Genomic DNA, 15719 nt, shown 5'->3' with positions numbered 1-15719 from the left:
AGAGGAGAGGGCTGGCGGGCACTGCGGGCAAGAGAGAGAGAGAGAGGGCTAGGTGGGGTGCAAGAGAGAGGAGAGGAGAGGGGGGGTGGGGTGGGGTGCGAGAGAGAAAGGAGAGGGGGCTGGCGAGGCAAGGTGCGAGGGGGTTGGTGGGGCTGGGGCTGGCACTGGCGCTGCGAGAGAGGAGAGAGGAGAGGGGGGCTGGGCTGGCGCTGCAGGCGAGAGAGAGAGAGAGGGCTGGCGGGGTGCGAGAGAGAGAGAGGACTGGCGAGCGCTGCGGCGAGAGAGAGAGGGTTGGGCGGGGTGCGAGAGAGAGGAGAGGGGGCTGGCGGGGCGGGGTGCGAGGGGGCTGGGGCTGGCGATGGTGCTGCGAGAGAAAGGAGAGGAGAGGGGGGATGGGCTGGCACTGCGAGAGAGAGAGGAGAGGGGGCGATGCCGGGGTGCGAGCGGCTCTGCAAGAGAGAGAAGAGAGGGGTGATGGTGGCGGGGTGTGAGAGAGAGGAGAGGGGGGGCGGGGCGGTGTCAATTGATAGAGACAATCAATTGAGGGTGGGGCGATGTCAATAGAGAGAGAGGAGAGGGGGCGATGGCGGGGTGTGAGAGAGAGGAGAGGGGCGGTGTCAATCGATAGAGACAAGCAATTGAGGGCGGGACGGTGTCAATTGATATTTCATCTAAATATCTCTCTTTTTTAACTATTAACCTTGTCCTTAGTCAACTCTTCATCTTATGTGAGTATTTACTCATTTTTGGGGGATTTTTCTTTTATTCTTCTATTTATCTCCTCCCTACATTTGGATGAATCTTATTGGTCCATAGGAACCTTAATTTAAAATTTCAAAAAATCTTCACCCCCAGGATAATGCCTCTTGAATAGATTCTCTTGAACTAGTCGGCCACAATTTAAGTGAGTGTGAATACTTATGGCCATGTATATAAGTGAATATCTCTCATAATACAAGGACTCTCCCATTGTGCACTAGAGTCTTGCTCTTGCTAATCCTCTTGCTAATCTCTCTATCTAATGCATGCTAGTGAGTGTGTGTGAGTAATGTGAGGTGAGAGGAGGGACGAATACACGTAGTACAATGTGGCAATGTGACAATGCTTGCTCTGAGAGACACATTGAAATTTCTTCTAGGAGTTGTAGAGCATACCAAACAAATCACTGGTGTTTTTCAAAATTTTACACAACAAAGGAATGGGAAAACTGAAGTATATCTGATATAATTAGTAGCTTCAAGTGACTTAGAGTACCTCAAATGTCTACTCAATGCATGTGCAAACTTACCAAATCAGCACTCTGCAAGTCAGAAGCTGCAGGGAAAATCGATGGGTCAAAAACTGACGTGGAGTCAGCAGGTCAGAAGGTGATGTCGCAGCAAGTCAGAAGTTGACATGGCATCAGGTCAAAAGTTGACTTGGCAATACCAAGTTGGAAGCTAGCAAGTCAAATACTGAACTAGCTAACAAACAAAATCTGAATTGACTAAAGGACAAACGGTGAATCAAGCTGACTGAATTAGCTGACAGAAGCTGAAAGCCAAACGCCAAACGCCAAATGTTAAAGGTGAAAGTCAAAAATCCGAATGCTAAAAGCATAGTGCTGAAATAGAAAGGCAGTTGTTGAATAGGTAAACCCGGCCAAGTGAGTAAACCTGGACAATTGCTGAATGCGAACAACTAAAGACTAAAAGCTAACTGCTAAATGTGGAGGCTGCAATCAAATGCTGAATGTTGATGGGGCTGAATGCGGAAAGATAGGAGCTAGGATCACAGTAGTTGGTATCTTTAACTCTCAGCAAAAGTACCTACAAACTATCCTTAAGAAGTTTGGTATGGAGACTTGGAAGCTAGTGTCTACACCAATAGAATCCACTCTGAAGTCAATAAAGGATGAAAAAGGGCATCCTTTTTATACTACTTTGTATAGGCAACTCATTAGTTCTCTCATTTATTTGACTATCACTAGCCCTGACCTCTATTTTACAGTAAATATTCTTGCTCAATTTATGTAGAGCCCCAAATTATCACATTGGACTATAGCCAAAAGAGCTCTCAAATACTTAAAGGACACTCATCATTAGGGTATCTTATATGCAGGTGACACAGTAAGTCTACATGGTTTTAGTGATTCTAACTATGCAGCTTGTTTGATGGAAAGAACAAGCATCAATGGAAATGAATTCTTTCTTGGTGCAGGATCCATTTCATGGTGTTCTAAGAAGCAGAATACAGTCAGTCTTTCCTCTACAGAGGTTCAATACAAGGCTTTAACCACCTTAGCCTGTGATTCTATTTGGCTAAAATGATGCTTTGTAGGAACTTGGTCTTTATGGAATTGATATTCCTACTCCTATTCTTTGTGATAATATATCAACTGAAGCCTTAGCCAAAAATCCAGTCATGCATCAAAGAACCAGGCATATTGAAGTCAAAGAACATTTCATCCGAGAGAAGACCGAGAGAAGACCGGGAGAAGATACACTCAAGTGACATAGTATTGCCGTATTGCAATACCAAAGAGAATGTTACAGACATATTCACTATATTCCTAGGAAAAGAGCTCTTTTTCAAGCATAGAGTAAGCCTTGGCATGATGGAGCTTCCCTTAAGGGAAGATGTCTGAAGAGTAAGGGAAGGCACCACGGTTACTCCATGATTAGAGCAAGGGAAGTCTCCATAGTTTTCCACAAAAGAAACATGTTTTAGATTTTTTAAATTTTCATTTTGTCTTGATCTGACACTCACAACACTACACGAATTGTTATATCTGAGTGTAGCCTGAGAGCTAACACTCACATCACTATATGAATTATCAAATTTGAGCTATTCGAGCTCCTTATTAGTACTAGGATTAGGGTGTTTGGGATTAGCTCATCCACAAATTGGAGTCATAATTTATCACTCTTGTATCTCACCCGTTTCAGAAATATAAACAGTGCTACACATACATGCAAATAATCCTAGTTTTTAAATTTCATAGTTTTTAAATTCTATAGTTGCAACCATCCACATACATGCAAATACTCCTAGTTTTTAAATTCCATACATACATCCACATACATGCAAATACTCCTAGTTTTTAAATTCCATAGTTTTTAAATTCGATAGTTTTTTAACACAGTTGTTCACCCTCTACTTATAAGTATATATATGTGTAGATTTTAATTGCAAAGCCCTCTTTCTTATTTTACATAGATGAATTACATTAAATAACTATTTGTTTAATCCCCTCTTATATGTATATGGTATTTAAATAAAACTTAGGTGTAATGAGGTGCTCTATTCGATATGTATAAGTGACTCCCCCCTCTCCTATCCCCCTGAAGGAAGTTACATAAAAGTAGTTTAGTTCAAAACCAAATTAGAGTCTCTGATTAAATAAATGGTTTTATAGAGACAAGAAAATGCATATAACTTTTTACTTAACTTTGGGGAGAGTGATTGTGCTCTTCATTACCATCGTAGGCTTGTGATGGGTGGGCTTGTAAAAGGCATGTGATGGGTGGGATTTTGTAGTTCACTTGTGATGGTCGTGGAGCCAATTATATGTGTGTACCTATATGCGAGTTGATAATATGGACTACTTTCACTGCTTTTTACTAGCACTATCAAAATTATTATTATCAAAGAAACTTTCATGTAAAAAATAGAAAATGTATTTAATCCTAGTTCTTTTCAAATATAAAATGTCTTAAAAGCTATCGTTCTTTTTTGTAAGCGATGCTAATAGCAATGTCACGAACACTACTTTTTGGTCCACCTTATCTTCCCATCATCCAAAATCTACCACATAATGTTTTTTATAAATGGATAGGTAGGTTTATCATCATTGAAAATATTTTCATGACAAAAGTCCAACTCACATACATCATGTGAGAAACTTTAAAAAGTTCAATGGCCCCATCCATCTCACAGAAGAACACCACCTCGAAAAGGAGTGGGGTTAAAAGGTCATGATCCCTTAAGGATTATATTCAAGGAGAAAAGCTCAAAAAAGGCATAGGAAGAGGGTGGAAATTTCCAATGTTAGAGAGGAAAACATTTTTCTCAACACGTGGAAATAAGGAAAAGTCTTGGCCATGGGAGGTTTTTCTTTCTAAAGTCTACGCTTCAACCATGTTAAAGCTAGAGTTTTCAAAACTTCATCCATTAACCATGGTTTTTTTTTCTAACCTCGGGGTCACCATTCATGGGAAAATTGCTCAAAAAAGGTGGTGTTTCATCCCATGAAACACGACAATATTTTAAAAGCCGCCATGTTGTCACGTTATTCAAGCGTGGTGGACTGCAATATATATTAAACCCTTCTTGCTTTGATTCAATCGAATGTACGAGCACATAAAACAAAAGCTAGTAGTTAATCAAGCCACTCAAATCTTCAAGCTTTTCCAGAACACATTAAGGGATTTTAATTTTTGCCTAACTTTTTGAATCGAAGTCGGGTGACAAATTATTGTAATTTGTCGTTTGGATGACTAATATTGCATGACGATACGTGCAGGCTCACGTGAAAAATCCATGAAGGTCCCGTGAGGATCATGTCGCAATGCGCACGAGATAGCATTTATGAGCAGCTGCAATCAGCTTAAAATACAATCTCGATTTCTGTACGTAAAATACATAGATCTACAAAACCGGTGAGAAGACTAATAAGTATTATCATTACTAATTAAACTTAACAACAATGATAACAATTTTTATTGTTGTTAAGTCTAATTAGTAAGGCTCGGTTTTTAATTAGTAATGATATACTTATTACTATTTCGGCACCTTTTACCACGCTAGTCACCGTGCGTCAGAATGAGCGCGCCATCGCCACCGTGACGGAGGGCTTGTTCAGCTTCATCCGTCCTGCCTCCACATGTTGCTCTAGTAGCGTTAAGTACTTCTGCCGCTCCGCCTGGGATTGTGCACAAGAAGTTGACGTAGTCGCCGAAGCCTGCGTGCAACCAGAAACACCAATGCCTTCTACCTCAGTAATTTCACACATGGTTGACTATACCCATTGGAGTGACCGCACACCTAGCTAGCTTGCTAAGCACGTTAGGAGCATCAACACCTATATGTGTGTGGTGGAAAGGGAAAGACATCATTTAGTCATAAGAGGGCGGTGACGTGTGTCCCTCACGCGTGTGAGGCATATGCCTCAGTACGCTGGGAAGTGCATGCATGTAAGGGACCTCGGAGTTGAGCTCTCTAGAACAAGAGGTAGGATGGGGGGAGGCAAACACTGCGGAGATGAAGCAGATGCGTGAGCAAGTGGAGGAGGAGAGGGAGCGGAAGAGAGTAGTGCGAGGTTGGCTAGCGAAGGGGGTCTCTAGAAATGCTCGAAGGCCTCAAACAAGGGGAGGGAAGGTATGTCAAAGTTTTCTCTGAATTATTTGAGCATCAAGTGGGCTTGTTTTTGGTCTGCAGTGCTATTCTGTTCTTTTTTGGTAAGCCTTCGTCAAAAGCTGATGTCAATAAATGGTTGCAAGAAGAGGTTTTCCATGGTAGGGTTGTATCACAGGTATTTTATCTAGGAAAAGCACTACAAGACACTGCTGCCGTACACGCGTTTCATACACGCGATAAGTTACGGGTGCGTGTATGGTCGCGCATGTATTTGAATAGTATCGGACGCGTGTATATTGGCATCTAAATTCGCGTGTATTGAATTTTAAGTAACGCGTCAACCAGCGCGTGTATATACACGCATGAATACACGCTTTATTTAGAAAAACTAAATTCCTTTACAAAATTAAAAACTATTTTCTTTAAACCATCTCATAGTATATTACAGTATATATCATTACACAATCCCACTACATGCATTTACAACAATGAAATATATTCAAAAATAAATCATGAGATAATTAAAAGACAACATATACAATAAAAATGTCATCAATTTAGAACGATACAGTGATGGATTGGTTAGGGTTTGATCTCATCTTCAATAAGATCCATCCTTGCCAAACGATTAACATTAATATCCATTTGATCAATTTGTAAGGCTACAATTAAATTTATTTCACTATCCATATTCTGTCCATTGATAATGGTATCGATGTCCTGATCATCCTCATCAACATCACCATCATCCTCAATGGTAGGGTCATTCTCATGATCATGAGAAATGGCATGCTCATCCTCATTATCATGATCATCTCTTATTTCTTGATCATCGATCACAACATCTTCATTGGCATGTTGGACATCATCTTCATTGCGGCTTGTTACATTCTCCATATGCTCCATATCAGTGAATGTATTATACATCACTTTGAAACGTGGTGCAATAGGGATGACGTACCACCATTTAATGTCATGCACCATTGGCAGATAGATAACCTACTCAAATACACAAACTGTAGTAATTAATTAGCATATCAAAAGTCAAGGGATACGCGAGCTTAGATATATATGTACATGAAACACATTAGTAAAAAAATGCATACCTGCTCACATTGTTGTGGCAATACGAGCCTATCTTTCTTTGTTTTGCCAAAACTTTGTAGAGTCAATAGTTACATAGCCACTTGCATGGCGTTTTATCGTTGCATTAGGCCCTTTTTCCACCACGTTCATTTGCCATTTGACATCCGAAACATACACAAAGAAGTGACGAAAGTCAAGCCTAAATATGTCTTGGATTGTGCCACAATAATCATCCATTTTTCCATTAGCTCCCTCAAAGCTAGTAATGACACCGCAATCTTGTGTATTCCTCTTTTCATCAATTCTTTGCGTTCGAAAATGCTTGCCTTCACACCATATAGCATTGAACATAGTGCACTGGACCAAAATAGAAGCAATATTTGTGTAAGCAATCTGAATAAATATTAAAAGTAAATCACTTACAACTAATGCAAAACATTAGTTCTTTGTACCTTTAACATGCATCCTCGTGCATACTCCCATTCTTCCGCCGTGATATGTAGCCCCTCGTCGCTCGCTCTCTGCTCTCTCCATTTCCTCATGCAACCAATCAACATGGATATCATTCGAAAGTGTTGCTAGATGCTTAGGGTACGCCTTACGAGAGCCATGTTGCCTCCGAAAGAGAGCGCTTTCTGCTTGCCTTTTTGTCTGCATCCTCATATCTTGTAACCCATCTGCTCATCACATCACTATTAAGGATGCAAGTGAAATTGAGATCATCAATCAATGTTCTGTCAATTACTTTACTCTGTCCTTTTCCTTGAGGCACAATAGAGGTCATCCTCAAGTCCTCTTCATTGCTCCATAGTCGTGGCAAAGAGCTGTCCACCTGACCAAGAAATTCTGAAATATATACAAGAGACTCTTGTATCAACCAACCCTCAGCCATGCTTCCTTCGGACCTTGCACTTTGCCTCACAAAGTCTTTTAAGGTCTTCATGAAGCACTCTAGGAAGAACATCCAACGTGCATGCACAGTGCCACATAAAGCACTTTCATCCACTAAATGCACAATGAGATGTAGTTGACTTGTGAGAATGGTTCGCGAAAAAGTCTCCTCTACCAAACAAACCACCTCCACTGCCATAACACGTGCATCATCCAACATGGCTAGATCAATTGCTTTGGAACTAACATATCTGAAAAATAAATGAATAGTACGTTATACCTCATGCACGTTCATTTTGCAAGGTATAATGAAGGGTGATCTGACATGGGTTTTACATACCTCACAAGCTCGCCCATGTTATAAATATATTTTTTCAAACTCTTATTTGCACAATGGTCGATGCTAGTAGGTAGTATGAACTGCGCACATAAGAGCACATGTATATATGGTTTATGGCATTACAAAATTTAATTTCAACGTACAAGACTTGGAAAACTTGGAGCATCTTGTGCCAATCGTGGGACTTCAACCCATATAGTTGCTCAAGTCTCTTTTCTTAGTGGTTGTAAAGGCTCCCTTCAATGATCTCATGCATCCAATCAGAGTACGCAAAGCAGTGATGGCCTGCTTTACCTGCTTCTCCTCTTTCTTTGATATAATCCATGGTGCAGGCGGAAGACGAACGTGCCCACCCTCCTCTCGCAGGGCCAAGCTTGATTCATACGTCCTGCGACCCGCAAGTCCTCCCGTACGCTAACATTGTCTCGTTTACCAATAACATGTTCCCAAATACGAAATCCCACATTCTTGAAGATGTGTATGGGATCAAGAAGATGGTTGATCTTAAGATGGGTCCAATATGGTAGCCGAAAAAAAAAGGAGTACCTACACAAGGGATTGCTCTATGTGTGTTTAATCCAATTAGAGACTACACAAAACAAGATTGAAAAACATTACTATACCTGTTCATGCCATCTGGAGGAAGAATATTTGTAGACTCCCAAATACGCTTCCAATCTTTGGCACGAAGTGTTTGTGGAGGAATGTTACTCTTACTAGCAATATATTTAGGATGATCTGACGAGAGAAATCGATGATGATTATCGAATATGGTCTTACACAAACCGTCAGCATACTCATGTACTAACGAAGGGCCACAAACAGGACATGCATGTTTACCCGATGTTTTCAAACCTGTTAAAATATAAATTAAAGTTAGAATAATAAAGTCAATAGTTATAATTAATATAGCCAATAGTGTTAGAGTAGGGAGGTAATGAGAATTCTTACCAGAACAATCGTTGTATCCTGGAAAGTCATGCATTGTCCACATCAACACTGCTTTTAAGTCGAAGTGTCGAGAGGAGGGAGGCATACTAATGTCCACCACCGCAACACCTCTCCATAGTTCTTCCAACTCATCAATCAACGGTTCGAGATAAACATCCATATGCTTGACTTTATGTTTCCCTGGAATTAGAAGGGATAACATAAGATGTCCCTTCTTGATCGCCATTGATGGTGGAAGGTTGTAATTCTCCAACACAACTGGCCACACGTTGTATGCGGTGCTTTTGAAACCAAATGGATTCACTCAATCCATACCTAGGCCAAGTCTCAAGTTTCTGGGCTCTGTTTTAAAGCTGGGCCACTCATCTTTAATATGCTTCCAAGCAGGCGTGTCTGCGAGAATTCTCCACATGCCATCATGATCGATGTGAGGAATGCCATGACATGAGCTCTGCTATGGATTTGCACTTGAACATGTGTTTGATATGAGAAATTATAGGAAAGTGTCGCAAGACTTTACGAGGTACATCAAAACTCTTCACATCTGTTCTATACCTTGCTTCACCACAAGTGGGACAATGTTGAGCCTCCTTACGCGTCCCACGAAAGAGAATGAAATCATTGACGCATGCATGTATGCAATCATAATCCAATCCTCCAAGAGATGTCACATAGCGCCTCGCTATGTCTCTTGAGGTGGGTAGTCTGTTTCCCTTTGGAAGCATGTTTGATAATAGCCTGCATCCAATATCATCAATTAGTCCTAAACCCTAAATCCTAAACCACTAATTCAAATTTGCAAGTTAGAATGCTTACTTCAATAATGCGTCAAGACTTGCATTGCTCCATCCATAAACTGTTTGTATATTGAGTAGTTCAAGTGAAGCACGTAAAATAGAGAATGTGCACCCTTCAAAAACCGGTGTCGATGAAGCCTTGTAAAGATGCTCTTGTTCCATATCATCGTCGTCCATACCTTTGGGATCATCCCTAAAAAGATACTGCACCATATCATCAAACACTTCCTCTTCCACAACTTCGTGGGGTGCAGGGCTATTGTCATCCCTTTCCCACTCATCTTTGACAATAGATCCGGAAGCTCCAGCATCATCTCATCGACGCTTTGCGTGCTCTCGCCGCGTGTAGGGCATCATGTTAGGGTGTGGTACTGCATCCTGCTTCAATTAGAGAGTAAATATGTTACAACTCCATTAATTTAATTTGGATACCATGAGTCATTTGAATACTATCAATTTACATCTACTCACCTCTAAACCTGTTTGATTCCATTCTCCATACATGGAGATGTGATTCAAGGTAATTCGACGCGCTCATACAGTGCATGCTTGACATCGATTATACATACACTTGATCCTTTGTTCCAACCACACATCACGATTACGATGACGCATTGTCTTATCCTCACTAGAACTGCTTGAGGAGGTTGATGATATCCTATGTACAAAAGAGTAAACACAAAATCATAATCAGTTTTCAGCTAAACTATAAAAAAACGCGTGTAATAACGCGGCTATATCCTCAAAATCACGTGTATCAACGCATGTAATAACGCGGCTATATCCTCAAAATCACACGTATCAACGCGGCTACATCCTAAAAATCGTGTGTATCAACACGGCTATATCCTCTTTTTTGCGTGTATAAACGCGGCTATATCCTAGAAATCACGTGTATAAACGCGGCTAAATCCTAAAAATCGTGTGTATAAACGCGGCTAATTTATTCTAAACGCAAAAATACACACGCTTTTACACGCAGCGACCTGTCCATATCTAAAAATAACCCACCTTCTCCAAATAAACATTTTCAAACTCAAGATTTGCTCTCCTTCGTCGCCGCCTCTTCCAACAGAGCACTAAACCTAAGTGTAAGGAGCAGACAAGGAGCACACACGGGTGAAGGAAACCAGCCAAAAAGAAGACTCACTTTTTCAGAGGCGAGTCAATTTGTCCTTTGTCCTGTCTCTTTCCTTCCATTTTTTTATGCTATTGTCTCTTTCCTTTATGCATTTGTTTCCGTCCTTCTCCTTCTCTGGCTACCATCTGGTGAACGATTGTGACAGTGGGCGACAGTCAGCTTTTTATAAGTACAATTTGTCGGATGTCGATCGCTTTCAAAAAAAAAATTTCGCAGGTCACGTGTAGGAACGCACGTGTATGTCTGCGTGTATGCTGCCTACACAGACTTTCATGGGCATATACACGCGTTTTTTGACGGGTGTATACACACGTTTTTTTGACGGGTTTATACATGCGACTCTGTTTCACCCATGCTTGCTATCCAGGTTCTTCTCAGAGAGATGATCCCATCTGCATATGGCTTGCCTTCACAAAATCATATGTGCTAGCTTACATTTGTGCTTTGATGCAATCATTTATATACTTTTATTTTTACAGATTCTTTGCAGATTCTTTATGGATCCAGGTTCTTCATCCGATCTATTTGCGTATAGTAATTGGCTGATGGAGATGCTAAATCATTTTGGGCACCATCCTGGTCCAGTTGAGCTTATAGAGTACATGTATGCCCATCCCCGTCCTTCCATGCCTGGTATCTATACCCCGCCCGCGAGTATCCAGGTCACTCCACTGCCGTCTATGCCTACGAGTCCGACGAGACAGCATGCAGCTTCTCCTCTTCCACGCCCACCGAGGAGACATACCCCATCCCAGACACACTCACGCACACCCTCCCAGGCACCATCACGTCAGGGCTCACAGCCACCATCATGTACTCCCTCAGAGCCACCGTCACGTCAGGGTTCACAGCCACCGTCACGTAGACAATCCCCCAATCATGACTCCACCCGCAGAGCAGTAGGAAGAGTGGGAGTGAGAGAGGAGATAGAGGGAGAAGAGTTAGAGGAGACAGTGAGGATGAGGAGGAGGTGAGAGAGGTGGAGGGAGTGATCTGCTATGATGTGATGGATAGAGGCAAGGTAGGATGTGAGGGGGAAAGAGGTAATGGAGTACATGCGTGGGGTAGTTTCAAACTTGTATAGAAATTGTTTTATTAGATTTAAAGATCAAAATAGCCGACTAGTTGGGGAGGTGATAGATGCTGTACATAGTCGGTACCCCAATCCCCCACATGCGACATTCTCGGATGTATGGGGAAGGATGCGAACAAGGGAGATCTTAAGTAATAAAAGATCTCACCTTAAGAAACTCGCGTACGATGATGGGCTAAATGTAGCTGCAGGTGGCTATCCTGCCGAGAAACCTGCCACCACTGCGCACAAACGCGAGTGGAAGGAGACAAAGAAATGAGCAGAGGGTGGCGTGAAGAGCAGGCAGCATGTGGAGGCACGACGGATCCAGATGGAGACCATTGGATCTTCGCATTTCGGATCTGGCGGCGTCGAGTCATGGGAGGCAGAGTGCGTAAGTATCTTGCCACTTTATTTGATTATTTATTTAATTCATTGATTCTATGATTGTTTTTATCTTACAAATTTTGTTGATTATGATACAGTGACGACGGGTTACGGGAAGAAAGCCCACAGCCCACAATACTGGGTATGCTCGCTGGCATAGCAGACGTGACACATGGGCCATCTTCAGAGCCAAGGGACGTATTACGAATGTGCAGTTTGAGATGGCCATGAGACCATACGGTCGACAGGTACTCGAAAACTCTAAACGAATGATTTTGGTTTATTTAATTACATATATATATACTTATATACTATATATTACTTGAACAGGCACAAGCTGCTGATGATCCACCTGTTGCCACTGCAGAGGGTGGACGTGAGCACTACTCATCGGACATTCCGACCAATGTGAGCTCATCTGATCATGGAGGGAGCACCAAGTCATCATCTGGGTCTGAGTAGTACTCAGATTTATAGTATCACATTCCATATTGAGGATGTGTTTGTATATATATTTTTGTAACTGAAGCCATGGGCTACTTCGACATATGGACTCCCTTTTATATATGTGTACACATAAAATTTTGATAGTAATATTGAATCGTGAATCGATAGTATTGCATTCATGTGTGTCTTGAATCGTGTATTGACAATGTATGCATTCATGTCGTTCTTGTCTTAAATCTTCCTCGTGGATGCTCCAATGCACCAAAAAAAAAATTCCAGAGAGTGTTATTGGGTGCTGGAATGCTGGAACAGCATTCAGGTGTACCAAATAACACTTTCTAGATTTTTTTTGCTCTTTGTTCGCGTGTATAGACGCGTCAACTCTGCAAAGGGCACGTGTATAGACGCAGATACTTTGTGAAATGCGCGTGTATAGACGCATCAACTCTGGAAAAGTCACGTGTATATACGCGGATAATCTGTGAAATACGCATGTATAAGCGTAGCTAAAATGACAAAATGCGTCTATACACCCTCCTATCAGCGCGTCTAAGTGCAGGTAAACTGACAAAATGCGTGTATATACCCGTGTATCAAAGCGTCTGATTATTCCTATACACGTGCTTTTACACGCATGTCTCTGGCCGCAATGATACACGCGCTGATACACGGGGCCATTACTTTTTTTCCACAAGTCATTTTTAGCGACTAGGGCCACTAAATATTATATTCTTGTATATTTACTTTCTATGAACAACATAAGCCTCCAACTAAAAAAGGCAAAAAGTCACTCTTTCAAGAAGAATCAGAGTGTCCACAAAACTTTCTTGTGCACCTTGAAAGAGCTCGTCAAGAGAAAGCAAGATGCCTTCTACGAAATGCTTCTCCAACTGAAGGAGATGAACTAGAAGTTTTTCTTCTTGGACAGGAAAGTAAAGTAGCATCCTATAAAGTGATTTGTGGGGATGTAAATAATCTTCAGAATATCATTCCAAAGAAAGATTACAGTCTTGTTATTTTGCTGATATCCCATATGGTTTTAATATGAGTGGTTCTACGAATGATGAGAGAGCATATACTATCTTTTATTTTATAATTATATAACCATATTTTCTTTCATAATGTATTTTTTTTTCAAATTTTATTCAAAGGTTTTCCCTACACATAAAATATTTTCAAGAAATATCAAATTCAAAAAATTAAATTTTTAAAATTAAATAACATGAACTTCAAAAAAATATTATTTATCTAATTTTAAAAATATAATTCTTTGAAATTAGTGACTTTAAATTCTTTTATATTAATAAGTTATATATATTTTACTCTTTAAAATTTTATATTTTATTTCTCTTTTTTGGAAAATACTGAAAATATACTAAATTAACATTTTCAAAAAAAAATTGAAAAAAATGGGAAGGCTGGAAGGAGATGCCACGTGTCATAGGTGTGCATGCCACTTGGCAATTTCTTGACATGTGGCACTATTATGGCTAATGTGGCTATTCCATGATGTGGCATGCTATGTCACCGAGTTTGAGGTGGCATACAAAGGTAACTAGAAGATGTGGCATTAATAATGACTAGGATGATGAGGTGGGAAGTCAACTAGGTTGACCATGTTGACATGGAGGGTTGGCAAGGTGCTTATGTGGATCCTCTCGAAGATGATGTGGACATAAAGTGGCATGTACATATAAGATTTGTGTCCACCCAAGCCTCACACATGGCATGATATCTAAGCTTTGAAGATTACCAAACCTAACTAGGATTGGTTTTAGACTTGAAAAGGGGTGAGTGGACACAGTATGGGAATTTTCACTTGGGAGGATTGAAAACAGACCTTCCCATACTCAAATTAAGCCATTTTTTTTAAATAAATTCATGGTAACAAGTATATTAATCCCTAGAGTTTTTAGAATGAAAGATTCAATATTTTATTTTCTAGAATTAAATTACAATTGATTTAATGGGCCTCTCACAGTCATAACAAATTTTACAAAGTAAATTTACAAAAATCTAATTGTTAGATTTGTAATTTTACCTTAGATCCACATTCTAATAGTCTTTTCCAATCTAATTATCACCAGATCCATACAAATTGAGCATTTTAAATGGTAGATGTGGTGGGAGGACAAAATAGTATTATTTTTAACAATTCAAATACCTTTTAAATAATATAGAAAATAGTAGAACACATAAAACATTACTTGATAAGTCAATTTAGTCTCTATGTTATGTGAATTTGTGATATGCAACGTGGGAACATCATATGAGTAATAATGTAAAAGTTATAGGCAATTTACTCACATTTAGCGACAGGGTCTATATACAATTTTGGTTCCCAAAGAAAAGGGGCTTTGCAACAATTATTGGATATTCCATAAGATTATAGTTTTAGTTGCCCAACTTTGAATGTGATGTTTCATTAGGAGACGTTGAAGTGAAACTCGTTGGCTACTCTAGGAGAGATTGGTTACTCTTCTTGAAAAATTGTATGTTTTTAGGCTAAACCCAAGGGCGCCCACTAAATGAAACTAGATAACCTCATCTTGCAACCACCCAATTCTACATATAAACCATACCACCTGGTGATTTTTCCCTTCCCAGTTTATGAAGGGCATCCCAACATTCATCCATCTCTATGTCCCTTTCTAGCCATTTAGCCTTATCATGATCTATTCTATTACTGACTAATTCAAGCAGCTTATTCTCAGCTTGATATCTTTTGGCTGGCCAATCCTCTTTTAAACTAGGAGTAGCTCCCAATAATTTCACCCACTTCTCAGCAACAATCAAACCTATGCCCTCAATCTCTTGCCCATTCTCATCCACTATTCTCCCCATCACCCCTTTACAGCCCTTCCCCTCAGTTAACATAAATAAGTGCCTATCAAGCTTTCTCTTGTTTTAAAAAATTTCCATTTGTATCTATTATCCCCTCTCTTTGAACAATACTCATCTTCACTCTTTAGCCCTTCTTAGCATTTAATATACTAGATAATCTCATCTTCAGAAAACTTCCCCGTCTGTCTTTATTTTTTGGAGATGGTTCAAAAGTTCACTCCACCTCCCTCTTTCCCGCCTCTTTTTCTCAGCCCCCTCGGTTTACTAGTCCCCCAAATTATCCCTTGTATCTCATTAGCAAAAAGTCTACAAGATCTTAGACATCTCTCCTTTTAAATCTTTCTATTGCCTCTTCACTTTGCATCTTAAAGAGCTCATCCTTAAAAGCAATAAACTATTTACTCTTAATTTCCTAGTGTGAAATCT

Source organism: Cibotium barometz, chromosome 38, assembly GCF_041138505.1.
Source record: "Cibotium barometz isolate CiBa-2024 chromosome 38, ASM4113850v1, whole genome shotgun sequence".
Taxonomy (NCBI): Eukaryota; Viridiplantae; Streptophyta; class Polypodiopsida; order Cyatheales; family Cibotiaceae; genus Cibotium; species Cibotium barometz.
The sequence above is the reverse complement of the archived record's forward strand: the minus strand, read 5'-3'. Positions refer to the sequence as shown.